At 47.1% G+C, this 16667-nt stretch overlaps 1 protein-coding gene across 2 annotated transcripts in view; it reads right to left on the bottom strand.

Annotated features, from left to right (window-relative positions):
- The window catches only part of LOC136458857 (protein REVERSION-TO-ETHYLENE SENSITIVITY1-like), a 30838-nt gene that overhangs the window by 12991 nt on the left and 1180 nt on the right, over positions 1 to 16667 (bottom strand). The window lies entirely within an intron of this gene.

Raw genomic sequence — 16667 nt, 5'->3', positions numbered from 1 at the left:
CACTGACCACAGGACTAACTTCACGGGAAGAAGTTCTAAGAATTCAGCAATGGATACGGCATCAGAATCGATTGGGCTTCGGTTGGACATCCACGAACTAATGGTCAGATCGAACGCGCCAACGGCATGGTCCTCCAAGGACTCAAAACGCGCATCTTCGACCGACTCAACAAATACGCCGGGCGATGTGTTGCAGAGGTCCCAGCGTTCCTCTAGAGCCTAAGAACGACCCCAAACCGATCCACGGGATTCACACCTTTCTTCCTGGCCTACGGAGCGGAAGTTGTGTTGCCCTCCGACCTCGACCACGGCGCACCGAGAGTAAAAGCTTTCGACCGCGACCGAGCCGCGGCAGCTCAACAAGACGCAGTCGACCTGCTCGAAGAGGCCCGCGAGACAACCGTCATCCGCTCCGCGCGCTATCAACAGACCCTCCGCAGGTACCACGAAAGGAAGATCAGAGGAATGATTCTCGAAGTCGGTGATCTCGTGCTACGAAGGACCCAATCAACAAAGGAAAAACACAAGCTCTCCACCCTGGGAAGGACCCTATACGGAAACCGAAGTAATCCGACCGGGCACCTACCGACTGGAGGACAACAACACCAATGTTCTCAACAACACATGGAACATTGAACAACTACGTCGTTTTTTCCCTTAGAAACCGGTCTAAACACCTTCGATTAAAGCACATGCTCCTGTAAGAGCGCCCCCGCCCGAACGCTTTCAACCCGGGTCGCTCGGGGGCTCCATAAATATACAAATATTGAGAACTACCTCTCTTTTTTGTTTACTACTGTATGGAAAATTCCTTCCTACCCTAATGGAAGGGTAGTTCGTTCTTTTGTTTTACCTTACATAACTTTGCTTTAGAACATTCCGACTGATCGCACCCCGCCTTTTCCTACGGCTACGATCAGCTGAGCCTCGCTCTTTTGTTTTACCTTACGTAACTTTGCTTTAGAACATTCCGACTGATCGCACCTCGCCTTTTCCTACGGCTACGACTGGCCGAGCCTCGCGGGCCACGCCCCGGGCTTGTAAAGTTGCAGCCCACAGAACAAACGGGCAGGTACGAGAGAGAAATAAATTTAAAACAAAATTATGCTAAGGGGAAACTAAGGAACGAAAGGGAACAGGCTTTCCCGAACGGAATGACTCCATCACAGAAAACAAAATACCATTATAACTGTTAAGCACATGAACGTTTTACACGGGAGCTTCCCCACGAACTTAAAACTTACTACATTTTCTAACTACTATTATATTTTTACATGCTACTAGGCCGACCCGGCGACATCCGACGACGGTGCAACTGACGAAGGCTCGAGCTGCTCACTTCCCGACGACGTGGCATCCGGCTCGGCCAAGACCGGGGCGACATTCACCTCCAATCCGACATCACGCTCCGGGTTTGCAAAAGGATCCGTAAGTCCTCCCCCTCGCTCACTCTTCCTCTCACTAAGGAACCGCCGCAGCGTACAGGCACTCTCGGTGAGAAAGAAGGAAGGAAGAGCGAGGAATCTTCGCCAGAAGAGACCACCAGACCTCCCTGAGTCGATCGAGTCACCCAGGAGAGATCAACCGGCCTCCTGAGTCGATCGATTCACTCAGGATAAGCACCTGAGATACAGGTGGGAAGCGAAGGGGCGCCCCATGCGGGCCATGCCGACTTCGTCTCGAAAGACGAGCACGGGTCCCGGTCGGACATTTCCGACTGAAGCTCTCCGAACCCCGTCTCTCAGGTCATCAAGGTAAGCATGTGTTCTTTAAATACAAAACTGTTCACACGAGAGCTAACCCACGATTGACAAGCGCAGGTCTCAGACGGGCGTTTCCGACTGGAGCTATTCGAACCCCGTCGCTCCAGTCTTCAAGGTAAAACACCATCAAAGCCCCTCTATTTCATTACAAATTATTCATACATCCATACGCGCATTCATCTCATGCGCTTAAACCCCTCGGACGGTTAGGGCATGAACCGCCCGGGGGCTCGGGAACTAAGCATCGCACGTGCAGCGAAATGCACCAAAACGCTCCGTGTTGCGCCACGAAGCGGGGGCTTGCCTCATTCGACATGAGCAACCAAACAGAGCCAGGGGAGAAAACCGTAGATGAGCACCGTGCGGCCTTCGTCCGGTCTGGCAAACCGGGTCATCTCAACCTTCTCGTTCGATCCTGAACCTCTCGCCATAGAATCTCCATTGATGGAGAGGCCGTCAGGCCACCCGGATCGGTCTATGGAACGACCTAGGTATCTGTCGGGCTGCAGGTAAAGGAGTAGTGGAATGCCACAAGAGGGCTATGCCGACCCCATCATGAACGACGGACCCGGATTCCACTCGATCACACCCGTTAGCGAGCTCACCGAGCTAGTCTTCGAGCCCGAGCGATCGGGACAGGCGACGAAACTCAGCCCCTCCGGTTGTGAGGAACCGGATGGGGTAGCGCAAAAATGACTCACAGCCCCCACGAAGGCCCGACAAGGCTCGGGGGTTTAAACGTCATGGGACCGCGACTCCGAATTCGCATCGACGGGATAGGCGACATCCGGCTACGGCTTGGGACCGCGACTCCTTAACTCGCGTCGACGGGATAGGCGACATCCGGCTACGGCTTGGGACCGCGACTCCTTAATTCGCGTCGACGGGATAGGCGACATCCGGCTACGGCTTGGGACCGCGACTCCTTAACTCGCGTAACGGCTTCAGACGGCTTCACTAACTAAAACTAACTCTTTCGATCCACGGCGAGCACCGACACCTGGGTCTACTCGCAACTCCACCTTCCCCGATCCCACGGCGCGCACCGACGCCAAAGATCGAACTCTGTTGCATCCGAAACTAAGTTATTTCTGTTCACGGCGCGCACCGACGCCGGGGCTTGTTTCAAAAACTAAAAACTTCCTCGTCCGATCCCCGGCGCGCACCGACGCCGGGATCATTAAGTTCTGTCTCAATCCAATCCCCGCGCTTAAAAACACCTCGGCTGCACAACGACGCCATGGTTAAACAAAAATCCGTCTCAAACTAAAAAACATGCATAAACACCTGCTAAGACAACACCCCCAACCGGTTCAGCCTGAACCACCTAGGGCTCGGGGGCTACACCCGCGGGTGCGCTCGCGCGCACCCGCCGGCAAGACAAAAATCCCCCAGACGATTCTGTCTGAATCGCCTGGGGGCTCGGGGGCTCCTGTCGGGTTCATAAACCCGGGGTCCCTCGGGGATCGGCTTCCATGCCAAGGCTCGGCCCAGAAGAACGGCCTTTTCTTCTTCTGGACCGGCCCAAGAGTCTGAACTCAACAGACCGGAGCACTCGCTTCAAGCCCAGGCTGCTTTTGGCCCATCTCTCCGACCGGGGCGCTAGCTTAGGCTCAGGCCAGCTCCGAACGGCCTCTCCGATCGGAGCGCTAGCGTCAGGCCCCGGCTGCCTCCGCACGGCCTCCGCTCGGAAAGCCTGACCCGAGGACCGCCTCCGACTCTGACCCCTCGACCGGGGCTCGTGGGAAGCCTGCTCACCACTCTTCTCCGACCGGCGCACTAAGGGCCGACTGGGGATCATCCAACCGGGGACGCCTGCTCGGAAAGAACCAGAAGGCGTGCGGAGAAAGGCAAGGCATGGCTCACAAGTCAACACTACTGTATTAGGGACCATACCTTGCACGAAGCAGTGCTCTGCAGCCACCCTGACACAAAGTATTGTAGGGGCCGCTAGAAACTCCCATATGGTAAAGCCCCCGCGTGTCTCTGAACATCGATCGCGGTATGGGCTCCAGGATTTGCCATACTGGGTGAACATAGCACGGCTCCTCTTGTATACCCCCTCCTTTCGTCTTCTCGTTTGTAACCCCACTACAGACTTCGAGCACCTAGGCTCAGCAAAAAGTCGTCGACCGACCCCGACTGGACGTAGGGCACGTTGTTTGAACTAGTATAAATCATGTGTCATTGAGTGCTAGACCACCTCCGATCACAACGTACAACAAAACTATAAATATTTACTAGTTGGTCACTTTTTGCACCGACAATTCCGGTTGGAGACATCAAGCCTCAAGATTATGAAGATGATGTACAAGTGATCAATCCACCTTCTTAATCAATTGTGCAGCGAGATGATGAAAAAGATGTGAGAGTAGAAAATAAAAACACTCATGTCTACCATGAGCAAATAGTGGTACAAGTACAAGATGTTGATGCTCCACAACCTCCCCGTCAAGTGGTTGATAGAAGAAATTCACCTCTACTTCAAGCTCATCCATAAGATTTCATCATAGGGAGTCCATCAAAGGAAGTAATAACTCGTTCTCAAAAGCTTGCTTTATTTATTAAACATCACTCTTTTGTCTCTTGTTTTCAGCCTACCAAGGTAGAAGAAGCTCTTAAAGATCCAGATTAGATCAATGTCATGCATGAAGAGTTGAACAACTTAACCCGCAACGAAGTTTGGACTCTTGAAGAGCGACCAAAAGGTGCAAGAGTAATTGGAACAAAGTGGGTGCTTTGCAACAAGCAAGATGATCAAGGTATTGTTGTGAGGAACAAGGCAAGACTAGTTGTAAAGGGGTTCTCTCAAGTTGAAAGTTTGGATTTTGGAAAGACCTTTGCACCGGTTGCAAGACTAGAAATCATCCATATCCTCATTGCATATGCATCACATCATGAAATGAAATTATATCAAATGGATGTAAAAAATGTATTTTAAATGGCTTAATAATGAACTAGTCTATGTTGATCAACCTCCGGGTTTGAAGACCCTAAATATTCTAATCATGTTTATAGGTTGTCCAAGGCGCTATATAGACTTAAGCAAGCCCCAAGAGCTTGGTATGAGCGCCTTCGAGATTTTTCCTCATTAAGAAGGGGCTTCACCATTAGGAAGGTCGACACCACACTATTCACCATGAAGTTTGATGGACATATCTTCATTTGCCAAGTGTATATTGATAATATCATCTTCGGATCATCAAATGAAGATTCTTGCAAAGACTTTGGTGAATTGATGTCGAAGGAGTTCGAGATGTCAATGATTGGAGAACTTAATTCTTTCTTGGTTTTCAAGTCAAGCAAATGAGAGAAGGAATTTTATCTCTCAAGAGAAATATACAAATGATCTTCTCAAGAGATTCAAGATAAATGAATGTAAGCCAATCAAGACACCAATGCCAACTAATAGACATCACGACCTAGATAAGGGAGGTAACACAGTTGATCAAACTCTCTACCGCTCTATGATTGGTAGCTTATTATATTTAACCACATCTAGGCTTGACATTATGTTTAGTGTGTGTATGTGTGCTAGATTTAAAGCTAATTCTAAGGAAACTCATTTGATTGTCGTTAAAAGAATCCTTAGGCATCTTAAGCTCACACCAAGCATTGGCCTTTGGTATCCCAAAGGAGCTATATTTGAATTAGTTGGCTATTCCGATTCGAATTATGCCGGTTGCAAAGTGGATAGAAAAAGCACATCCGGAGGGTGTCATTTGCTTGGTAGATCACTTGTGTCTTGGTCCTCCAAGAAATAAAATAGTGTGGCTTTGTCCACCGGCGAAGCGGAATACATTACCACGGGTGCTTGTTGTGCACAAATACTTTATATGAAACAAACTTTGCTAGACTATGGAGTAGTTCTAAAAAAAGTACATCTTTTATGCGACAATAAAAGTGCGGTAAAACTTGCAAATAATCCGGTTCAACACTCTCGCACCAAGCACAGATATCCCCCATCACTTTCTTAGAGATCAAGTTACAAAGAATGATATTTCATTAGAAGGTGTAAGGACCGATGATCAATTGGTGGATATCTTCACTAAACCGCTAGATGAGACGACTTTTGTCGATTGCGGAATGAGCTCAATGTTCTTGATTTTAGTAACTTCACTAAAAATTGAGCTTGTGTTGTCCCTTACATTGCATTGAAATATACAACATGTTTACTTTATGGTAATGCACTTAGGGCTTGTCTAACATGGTTAAGATAACCGCCGTAAAGCGTGTGAAGAAGCTTAACCTTGGATCAAACTTAACAAGCAACTAGATTTTACTTTTAAGTATTGCATTACATATGCATGAATGTTGCTTTGTCGTTTATCTTCAATTGCCCTCTTATTGCCTATTTTCTTAAAAAGAACTATAGTCTAAAGCAAAATATTTTAAAAATTTTGAGGGTTTGAGAGAGGTTACTCACATCAGTCCCAATTGGTGTTTATTTGGATCTTATTGAAGTTGAGACTTAATTGGGAACAGGCAGCACGAAGGACTCTGAAGATTTGCTGGAAAAAGAGTGACCAGACGGTGCACCGGACTCTGATGTCTAGCGTTCGGTCAGTTCACAGGGGGTGAACCTTGCTGCGAATGAGTGATCGGACTCTGTTGTTCAGCGTCCGGTCAGAAGGCGTTCCTGTGTCCGGTCGATCGAAGACGAAGGAGATAGGTTGAACCAGACTCTGGCTATGTCCGGTCAATGGTGATCGGACGCGTCCGGTCGCGATTCTAGGGATTTTGGATCTGTCTGAAATCGATCGAACTCTGGGTGGCAGCGTCCGGTCGTTGCCACCGGAGCGTCCGGTCAGTAGAAATCGTGCGGGATTCCAACTCTTATCTCTTTTCCTTTTCTATCACGGTTGAGGCCACCATATATTCGAGTCACCTGTTGACCTAAAGCCCCAACCGTCGCGCCGACATTGCCGAGCCCGTGCCCTAGCCGCGCATCTCGCCGACGCCGCCCTGCTCCAGCGCCCGTACGCCGCCGCCGCACAGCCGTGCCTTCTCGCGCCAGCACCACCGCGCCGCGCCTCCCCGAGCCCATGCGTTGCCGCACGCCCCGCGCGCCACCACATCCGCGCCGCCGCAACTCGCCCGTGCCGTACCCTAGCGCCGCCCGCAGCACATCAGAGCCGCCATGCCACCTCCCTGCGCCGTCACCTCGCGCTAGCGCCTCCCCTACTGCATTGCTCCACCCAACAGTGCCACATTCACCGTGCAGTGCCAACCCTAACCCTGGCTGCCCCAGTGGTTGGTTCGCCGGTTCGTCAGGTAGCAAGCCCTCATTTTAGATTTCGTATCTATTGCTTGCTTCTTAGGGTTTCGTATCTCTAGATATGTTGTAATTATTTATAAATCCGATCTATTCTAACATGCAGCGAGTCGGTGTTTTTGAGGTCTCATTGGCAGTTGTCAGTCAACTTGAGGCCAAGCTCGCGAGTACGGATTGAGGCCAAGCCTTGGAAGTGAGAGTTGGCAGTTGATCTTTGTCAGCGGCAGTTGTTCTTTTCAGCTCCATCAGATGGCTCATGTCAAGAATGTCGGAGGAGGTCCCGGTGACGAGGATCCAAGGCCCCCGCCTTGACAGCCTACAGATGCAAAACGCAAGGCGACGAATAAGCTAGCAATGAAGAAGCGCAAGTACCCTGATGCAGATACAGCGAGAGGAGCCGCAGTTGCAGAGGTCACAGAGCGCGCAGAGAGAGGAGGTACTTAGAGTGGTGTTGTTATTGCAGATCAGCTTTCTCCATCTACGAAAGCTGCACTTGAGTAGTTTGATCGTCGTCATGGTGGTCCAGCTAGGATTGTCATGGTTGGAGGACGACGTGTGGCTATTGATGAGAGTCAGCCTCAGGGGGAGTCACAGCAGCAGCCACAGTCAGCAGAGCAGACTCAGGAGAGAGAGCAGGCCGAGGAGACAGAGTAGGCACCTCAGCCACAGCTTTGTCAATCTCGTCGTACCCATGCTCCAGTCACACCGAGGTCAGAGACACAGCAGAGGGGTTCTCATCCATCGTCTAGACCATAGGGTCCGCCTCCAGTGATTCACTTGGATTTGAGGGCTGCCACGGCCAAGCAGGTGCAGTAGCTCAGATTTGTGGACTTTAAGCAGTGGGTCCCGCCAAGGAGAGATGACCGAGTTTCAGAGGGTTTCTACACACCACTGTAGAAAGATTTTTATAATGCATACCTTAACAGTAGGGCAATATTCAGATCTCAGAGGGTGTGTAACATTGAGTCCATTGTAGTAGCAGCTGGAGAACATATTCGTCCTTACCTAGCTTACCTGCCAGGCCTGACAGATTTACTTGGACGGACATGCTTATATGTTCCATCTTGGGTCCGTCAGTTCTATGCTACACTCTGGATTGACCCGCAGCACAGATTCATTCACTTTGCTTTCAGAGGCAGAGATTACAGGCTGATGAGCTCAAGGGTCAGAGAGATTCTCAGGCTTCAGGAGCAGCCAGTCCGGCTTCATGAGGTTTGCTATGAACAGATAGCACCTCCTAGACGCCCTCATGTCGGTATGGTGCCCCCTACAGATCTAGTCCATCATTGCTTCACAGAGCCTTTCGGTGAGGGATCGAGCAGGACACCTAGTGATCTCACTCCTACTGCTAGAGTGCTTGATGCTATTATGAGGAGAACCCTGCTTCCGAGGATGGGGTATCGCGAGGGCTTGACACGCGTACAACTATGGCTTCTGAACTTTCTGATGCAGTAGCCTGTGTTTGACATTTAGGATCTCCTTCTATCAGAGATGGAGGATACTATTGCAGAGGGGTTCAGGGATCACAGGCAGCTGCCATATGCTCATTGGATTATATTTTTGATCCACCGGACAGTTACTGTGAGGCCACCTGAGATGCTGGCAGAGTATAGTAGTGCTACTACAGAGTTCCCTGCATACAACATGACTCAGATCATCCGCCATAGTGCAGTGAGGACACCCAGCCAGCCGCGTCATCGTCCAAAGGTGTCAGAGACTATAGCCCAGCAAAATGAGACCATCAGGGGCATAGCAGCTACAGAGGAGCAGTTGGATGCTTAGCAGGAGGGGATGGTCGAGAGTGACCCAGTGAAAGCTCAGATGACTACCGCGATATCCCTTAGATGCCTCCACGACAACATGACCATGAGGCCGGTAGCTACAGTTCAGCTCTACCTACACCGTAGACAGACCCCGCTCTACTTGCCATACTTGAGCGGATAAGGCAGGATCAGGCTCGCCAGGCTCAGGAGACCGCTGCAACATTTGCACAGTTTCAGACTCGACAGGATGAGTTCCAGCGATAGATGCAGGCGATCCATCAGCAGCAGCAGTAGCTTCTCATGCAGCAGCAGCTACTTGGGTTTATGTAGCATGTTGTGACAGCCATTGGGGCTCCACCGCCACAGCCATCACCCTAGCTTGGTCAGCCTGTCACCTCTTCTATGACTCTAGTTGTACAACCTAGTGGGCTTCAGAGTCAGGGAACCGCTAGCACCACAGTTTCCTTCACCTATAGAGCAAGTGCCCCAGTGGTTTGCCTCACCAGTGCCAGCCCCGCAGTTCACTCCTCTTCATACGGGCTTTACTCCGCCTCAGAGTTCATCAGTGCTCACCCCAGTTTCCAGGAGCCTTAATGCTTCATTCAGTGAGTTGATAGGGCAGCCGACTCCGCTAGAGCTACATGTCCCAGGTCCTTCCACAGTTGTATCTATTACCGGGACTACAGAGACGCTCCCTTCTTCAGTTGCATCATTAAAGCCGCCTGCTACAGTTATACCTGTAGAGTCTCAGGCCGCACCTATCCCCAATCCGACCCAGACCACTTCAGCATCGCTTCCAGCTATAGAGGGTCAGACTGCTCAGAGCTCAGGATCAGATGAGGATGGCACACGGTTCCAGCTCGCTCCTCGCACCTCAGCTCAAGATCGATTGGGCTATCATGGTGGTCATGCCTCTACGATAGAAATCGTTTCGGTTTTCAAAAAATGGACGACAATGTTAAGGATGGACTAGTTCTAAGTGTCGTTTGGTGTTAAGGAGACACTTAGAGTAGTTTAGGACTTTGTTTTTCCTTTGATCGTACTATTAAGGGGGGTATGAACGGGTAGCTTGACCTAGGTGAGTCTAGTGAGTTAGGTGTGGTGCACAGTTACTAAATCTAGCACTAGGTAGCTCCTAAAAAACCCTTAGATCCATTGGAGCAAACTTCATTCATGTATGATCGAGAGTTATAAGTGAATGGAGGGTCAAATGCTGATAGGACGCTGGTTCCGGAGTGACCGGACGCTGACGCAGAGTCCAGTCAGTTCATTTGATAAAGGTGATATCGTCTGGATGCGACCGGACGCTGAGAGGTGAGTGACCAATCGCTGGGTGCTAGCATTCGGTCGACTCCAGTAGGGTTCCAGAGAGGAAAAATCATGACCGGACACGTCCGGTCACAACTTAAACACTGGAGATCGGGGAGAACTGACAAGAGCGTCCGATCAACATGACCAGAGCGTCCGGTCACCCCACAGAGGCACATAACGGTTCATTTTTCAACCAAGGTTATAAATACTTCCTCCATTCGTATGAGGGGGTACTTTTGCTCATTCCAACAGTTGAGAAACATATTCAAGAGTGCCAAGAAGAGCAAGATCCTAATGAGACTCCCAAAGAGGACCCTCATTAGTGAGATCAAGAGTAGCAAAGTGTGCATCCACCCTTTTCATTAAACTTGTCGTGGTCAAGTGAGAGTTCGTGCTTGTTACTCTTGGTGATCACCATCACCTAGACGGCTTGGTGGTTATTGGGAGCTTGGTGATCATCTGGCAGAGCTTGTAGATGACCCAACTTAAGTTGTGAGCGGTTGTGGGTGATTCACCGCGACGGAGTGTCAAAGAATCAACCTGTAGAGAGCACTTGATCCTTGCGCGGATTAAGGGGGGCTACACCTTTGCGCGGGTGTTCCAACGAGGACTAGTGGGGAGTGGCGACTCTTTGATATCTCGGTAAAACATCGCCGCGTTCCTCCTTCTCTCTTTACTTTGAGCATTTACTTTGAGCAATTCAATTCTTTTCATTTATATTCATAGAATTGCCATGCTAGACTAGGTTTGGAACATAGGTTGCTAAACTTTTGTGCGATAGATCAATAGAAAAATTTTCTAGGCACAAGAGGTTAATTGGGCTAACCGTAGGAATTAATTATTGTAAAGAAATTTAGAATTAACCCAATTCACCCCTTCTTGGGTATCTTGATCCTTTCAATTGGTATCGGAGCCTCGTGCTCACGTATTTAGGCTTAACCGACTAGTGAAAGATGTCTCACGGGGATAGACCTCCTCCTATCTTTGAGGGGGATGATTTTCCTTATTGGAAAATCTGCATGGAGGCGTATTTAGAAGCTCTAGACGTTGAAATACTTAGAGCCGCCTCACAAGGCTTCCCAAAACCTCGGGATGCTACACACCTACAAGGCGATGAGGTGAATTACGAGAAATAGAATGCAAAGGCTTGAAACACCATCTTTAGAGGCCTTTGCAAATATGTGTTTAACCGGGTGAGGAACCACAAGGACGTCATGCACTCTGGTCGGACGTTTGTGCGCTCCATGAGAAAACAAAGAGTGAGCGTGAGGAATGCTATCATCTTGTCATGAAAAAGCTTAACTCTTTTGAGATGCTTCCTAAAGAATGTGCTAATAATATGTACTCACGTTTAAATGTTCTTGTAGAGGAAGTCAATGGGCTTGGACTCACTCAAATGCAACTGTCGGTACAGAAAGTGACCAACTAGTAAATATTTGTAGTTTTGCTGCACGTTGTGATCGAAGGTGGCCTAGCACTCAATGACACGGAATTTATACTGATTCAGGCAACGTGCCCTACGTCCAGTGTGGGTCGGTCGGTGACTTTATTCCCGAGGCCAGGTGCTCGAAGTCTGTAGTGGGTTACAAATGAGAGAGAGAGAGAGATGGTGTGTCCGGTCGGTCCGGTCGGAAGGGCCGAGATCGACAGGAGCTATGCTGTGAACGAAGTGTCCAACCCTAAACCTAAACTTGAAGAAGTCGACTTGGTTTCTTCTCCTGTGTTTGGAGGGAGCACATCCCCTTTTATAGAAGAAGGGGATGGCTTTACAAGTGAAAGGGAGAGAGATAGTACGGACGTTTTTAAGCCTTGTTGCCGACGCCGACGGGGATGAGACAATGGTGGGCGCCCGCAATACTGTTGATGTCGCTGCAGAATGTCAGGTACATGTGGGAGGTTGAGCTGTTTTCTTCAAGACTGGAGGACGTCGGTACCAGCAAAAATGTTGTCTCGCCGACTCGAGGCATGGTTGTACCACGTTTACCTGGTACGGTGAATTTCGACGCCCATAATACTGTTGATGCCTAGAGGCACATGGGGGTCTTACCGTACGGGTGTTTTGACCGGTGCCTACAATACTGTAGAGGTAAATGTCGGCGCCTACAATACTGTTCATGGCAGGGCGGTTGTAAGTGCTGCTCCGCAGGGTATGGTCCCTGGTGCTGTGGTTTGACTTGTGAGCCCTGTCTTGCCTTCCTTCATACGCCTTCTGGTTCTTTCCGAGCAGGCGTCCCCGGTCGGATGGTCCCCAGTCGGTTCTGGCGCGCCAGTCGGAGAATAGCGATGGGCAAGGTTCTTTATGAACCCCGGTCGGAGACATAGGGTCGGAGTCGGAGGCGATCCTCGGGTCAGGCTTTCCGAATGGAGGCCGTGCGAAGGCAGCCGGAGCCTGATGCTAGCGCTCCAATCGGAGAGGCCATTCAAAGTTAGCCTGAGCCTGAGCTAGCGCTACGGTCGAACAGATGGGTCAAAGGCGGCTAGGGCCTGAAACAAGTGCTCCAGTCTGTTGAATCTTAGACTCTCGGGCCGGTCCAAAAGAAAAGAAGGCCGTCCTCCTAGACCGAGCCCTAGCGTCGAAGCCGGTCCCCGAGGGACCCCGGGTTTATGAACCCGACAGCAACCATCCGATGTTGTAACAAAACCTTGAGTGTCCTCCACATTGATAAATATGGGCATATTGTGACCGTGCATCATCAAGGTGATCTTTTTACCGCTACACCAACACAAATCTTAGGAAAGATCAATGCTCATGAGATGTACATGCACATCACACCTCAAGATGGCTCATCCTCTACTAAGAAGAAAAAAAAGACTTAGCATTCAAAGCTAGCCAAGAGAAGGGTAAAGCAAGGCTTGAGTATGAGAGCTCAAGTGATAATAAAATTGATGATGCAAATCTTGCTCTCATGGTGAGAAGAACCGCCAAGATGTTAAAGAAGCTCAACAAAAGTGGCATCAAGTTTGATGGCAAGAAGAAGAAGTTCTTCACTAGCTCTAGAAGGAAGTCAATCTCCGAGATGGATTGCTACAATTATGGAGAACTTGGTCATCTAGCACACCAATGCACCAAGCCCAAGAAAGACAAGTTCAAGAACAAGTACAAGGGCAAGAAAGATGATTCAAGCAATGAAGAAGAAGATAAGAAAAAGAAAAACAAGCCATACAAGAAGAGAGATGACAAGAAGAAGGACTTCCACAAGAAGAAGAAAAGTGGAAAGACATACATCGTCGGTAATTGGCTCACGGACATTGATTTATCTAGTGGCTCATCCGATGATGATAGTGACAACGAGAAGGTGGCCGCCATTGTTATTGATTCTTCATCATCTTCGCCGCCATCATCCTCTACACACCTATGCCTTATGGCCAAGGATGATCGCACGGTATCAAATGATGATAGTAGTGGTGATGAACCTGCTAGCAATGATGATAGCGATAGTGATGATGATGAATATGAATCACCTTCTTATGATGATCTTGTTAAATTGCTAAATCAATACACTAAGATCATTAGAAAGAGTAGAGCTAAGAATAAAAAACTAGAAGCTAAGAATGATTCTCTTATAACTAAATGTGATATAGCCGAAAAAACCAGTGTTGAGTTTAGAGAAGCAAATGATGCTATATCATCCAAACTCAAGGAGCTGAAATCTTCTAAGAAAGAGCTTAAAGACAAACATAATAAACTTGAGAGGATCCATAATGAGCTCATCACTAGCCACAATATGCTAAAAGAAGAATATACTACTCTTAAGATTAATCATGATAATCTTATCGTTGCTCAAGAATATTTATCCAATAAGCCATATGATGCTACTAACGATGTTGTTAACATTGATATAGCTACATCATGTGATGATTTGATCATTGAGAGTATTGAGCAAAGTTCTAGTCGCAAGGGCAAGCAAGTGGTTGAGAACGAAGATTATGATGAGTTTGTCAAGCTCAAGAATGACTCTAAAAAATTCAAGAAAGATCTTGAAAAGATCAAAAGCCACAATACTATTGTGCCAGAAACTATTGATTATGATAGTGATTTAATTCTTGACAATAAGAAGCTCAAAGAAGTGAACAAGAAGCTCAAGGAAAAGAAAAATAATGATGCTCTCAAGGAAGAGAAATGGAAGCTCAAGTTGGAGAAAGAGCATCTCAAGATTGGAATGAGCAAATTCACAAGAGGCAAGCATCTTTAAAGTGAGCTACTAATGAACACCGTCATGAAGATAGATAGAAGTGGTATTGGGTACATAGCAAACAAAGATAAGAAGGCTCGAGCTCAACAACAACAAAAGCCAAAGCAAAAGAAGTGTTTTAAGTGTGGACAAGAAGGTCACTTTGCCCATTAATGTCAAACTCCACCACCACAACCTTTGCCCAAGCATGCTAGACCTTTTGCTTTCAATATTCATTACATACTTAGAAAGGATTCTAGTGAAAAGATGAAAGTCATGTTCTTAGGACCTCCCAACAAGAATAGGTCTAAGAAAATTTGGGTAGCAAAGTCACTTGTTGAGAAGGTGAAGGGCCCTCAACAAGTTTGGGTTCTTAAAGCTTGATCTCTTGTGTAGGTGAACTACAAGACCAGTAGAAATCATTGGGTTATTGATAGTGGATGCACACAACATATGACCGGTGATCCTCGTATGTTCACCTCACTAGATGAAGAAATAGATAGACAAGAAAGAATCATATTTGAAGATAATTCAAAGGACAAGGTTAAAGGATTGGGCAAAGTGGCAATATCAAATGATCATTCTATCTAAAATGTGCTATATGTTGCTTTATTGAGCTTCAACTTGCTATCCGTTGGACAACTATGTGATCTTGGCTTCCAATACTTGTTTACCGAGAAGGAAGTTGTTATATCTAAGAAGGATGATGATCAAGTGATATTCAAACGATTTAGATACAACAACCTATATCTAGTGAACTTCACCTACGAAGATGTTAATTTTAAGACTTCACTATTTACCAAAACAGCACTTGGGTTGCTATGGCATAGAAGACTTGCCCATGTTGGTATGAGCTCACTTAGAAGCTAATGAAGAATGATTTGGTGAGAGGGTTAAAGGATGTGAAGTTTAAGGACAAGTTTTGTAGTGTATGTCAAGCCGACAAGTAAGTTGCAAATACTCATCCAACAAAAGCTTTCATGTAAACTATAAGAGTGCTAAAACTCCTTCACATGGACTTATTTAGACCAACAACATATAAGAGTTTAGGAGTAAGTTTATTGCCTTGTGATTGTTGATGACTATTCAAGATACACATAGGTATTCTTCCTTCATGACAAATCTAAAGTTGCTTCTTGCTTCAAGAAATTTGCCAAGAAAACACAAAATGAGTTTGAAGTAAAGCTCAAGAAGATTGAAAGTGACAAGGGTAAAGAATTTGATAACATAAACATAGAAGCCTATTGTGATGGAGTTGGGATCAAGCATAAGGTCTCCATAATATATACTTATCAACAAAATAATGTAGTTGAGAGAAAGAACCGGACATTGATCACTCTTGCAAGAACAATGCTTGATGAGTACAATACCCCCGAAGCTCTATGGGCGGAAGCTATCAACACCGCATACTATATATCCAACCGCCTATACCTTCAACAATTTCTTGGCAAGACATCTTATGAGTTGCTCAATGGAAAGAATATGGACATCTCTTTCTTTATGGTGTTTGGTTGCAAATGCTACATCTACAAAAAACGACAACACCTAAAAAAGTTTCAAAGACGTTGTGATATTGGTTTTTTTGTTGGTTATTCATCAAAGTCCAAAGCATATAGAATATTTAATCATACCACCGGCTTGGTTAAAGAAACATATGATGTGGAATTTGATGAATCTAACGGCTCCCAAGGAACACATAAGAATCTTGATGTAGGTGATGAACTATTAAGGAAGACTATGAAGAACATTCCGATTGAAGACATCAAGCCTCAAGATGATGAAGATGATGTACAAGTGATCAATCCACCTTCTTCATCAAATGTGCTACAAGATGATACAAAAGATGGAAGAGTAGAAAATAAAGACACTCATGTCTTCTATGAGCAAATGGTCGTACAAGCACAAGATGTTGATGCTCCACAACCTCCCCCTCGAGTGGTTGATAGAAGAAGTTCACCTCTACTTTAAGCTCATCCATAAAATCTCATCATAGGGAGTCCATCAAAGGAAGTAATGACTCGTTCTCAAAAGCTTGCTTTATTTTTTGAACATCACTCTTTTATCTCTTGTTTTGAGCCTACCAAGGTAGAAGAATCTCTTAAAGATCCAGATTGGATCAATGACATGCATGAAGAGTTGAACAACTTCACCCGCAATGAAGTTTGGACTCTTGAAGAGCGACCAAAAGGTGTAAGAGTAATTGGAACAAAGTGGGTGTTTCGCAATAAGCAAGATGATCAAGACGTTGTTGTGAGGAACAATGCAAGACTAGTTGTAAAGGGGTTCTCTTAAGTTGAAAGTTTAGATTTTGGAGAGACTTTTGCTCCTAAAGTGGAAGGCCGACTTCGGCTCCACCCTCGACAACTGCGTCATCCTCGGCGCC

The sequence above is a fragment of the Miscanthus floridulus genome, chromosome 6 (assembly GCF_019320115.1).
Source record: "Miscanthus floridulus cultivar M001 chromosome 6, ASM1932011v1, whole genome shotgun sequence".
NCBI classification, from domain to species: domain Eukaryota; kingdom Viridiplantae; phylum Streptophyta; class Magnoliopsida; order Poales; family Poaceae; genus Miscanthus; species Miscanthus floridulus.
This window is presented reverse-complemented; position numbering and strand designations above follow the sequence as displayed.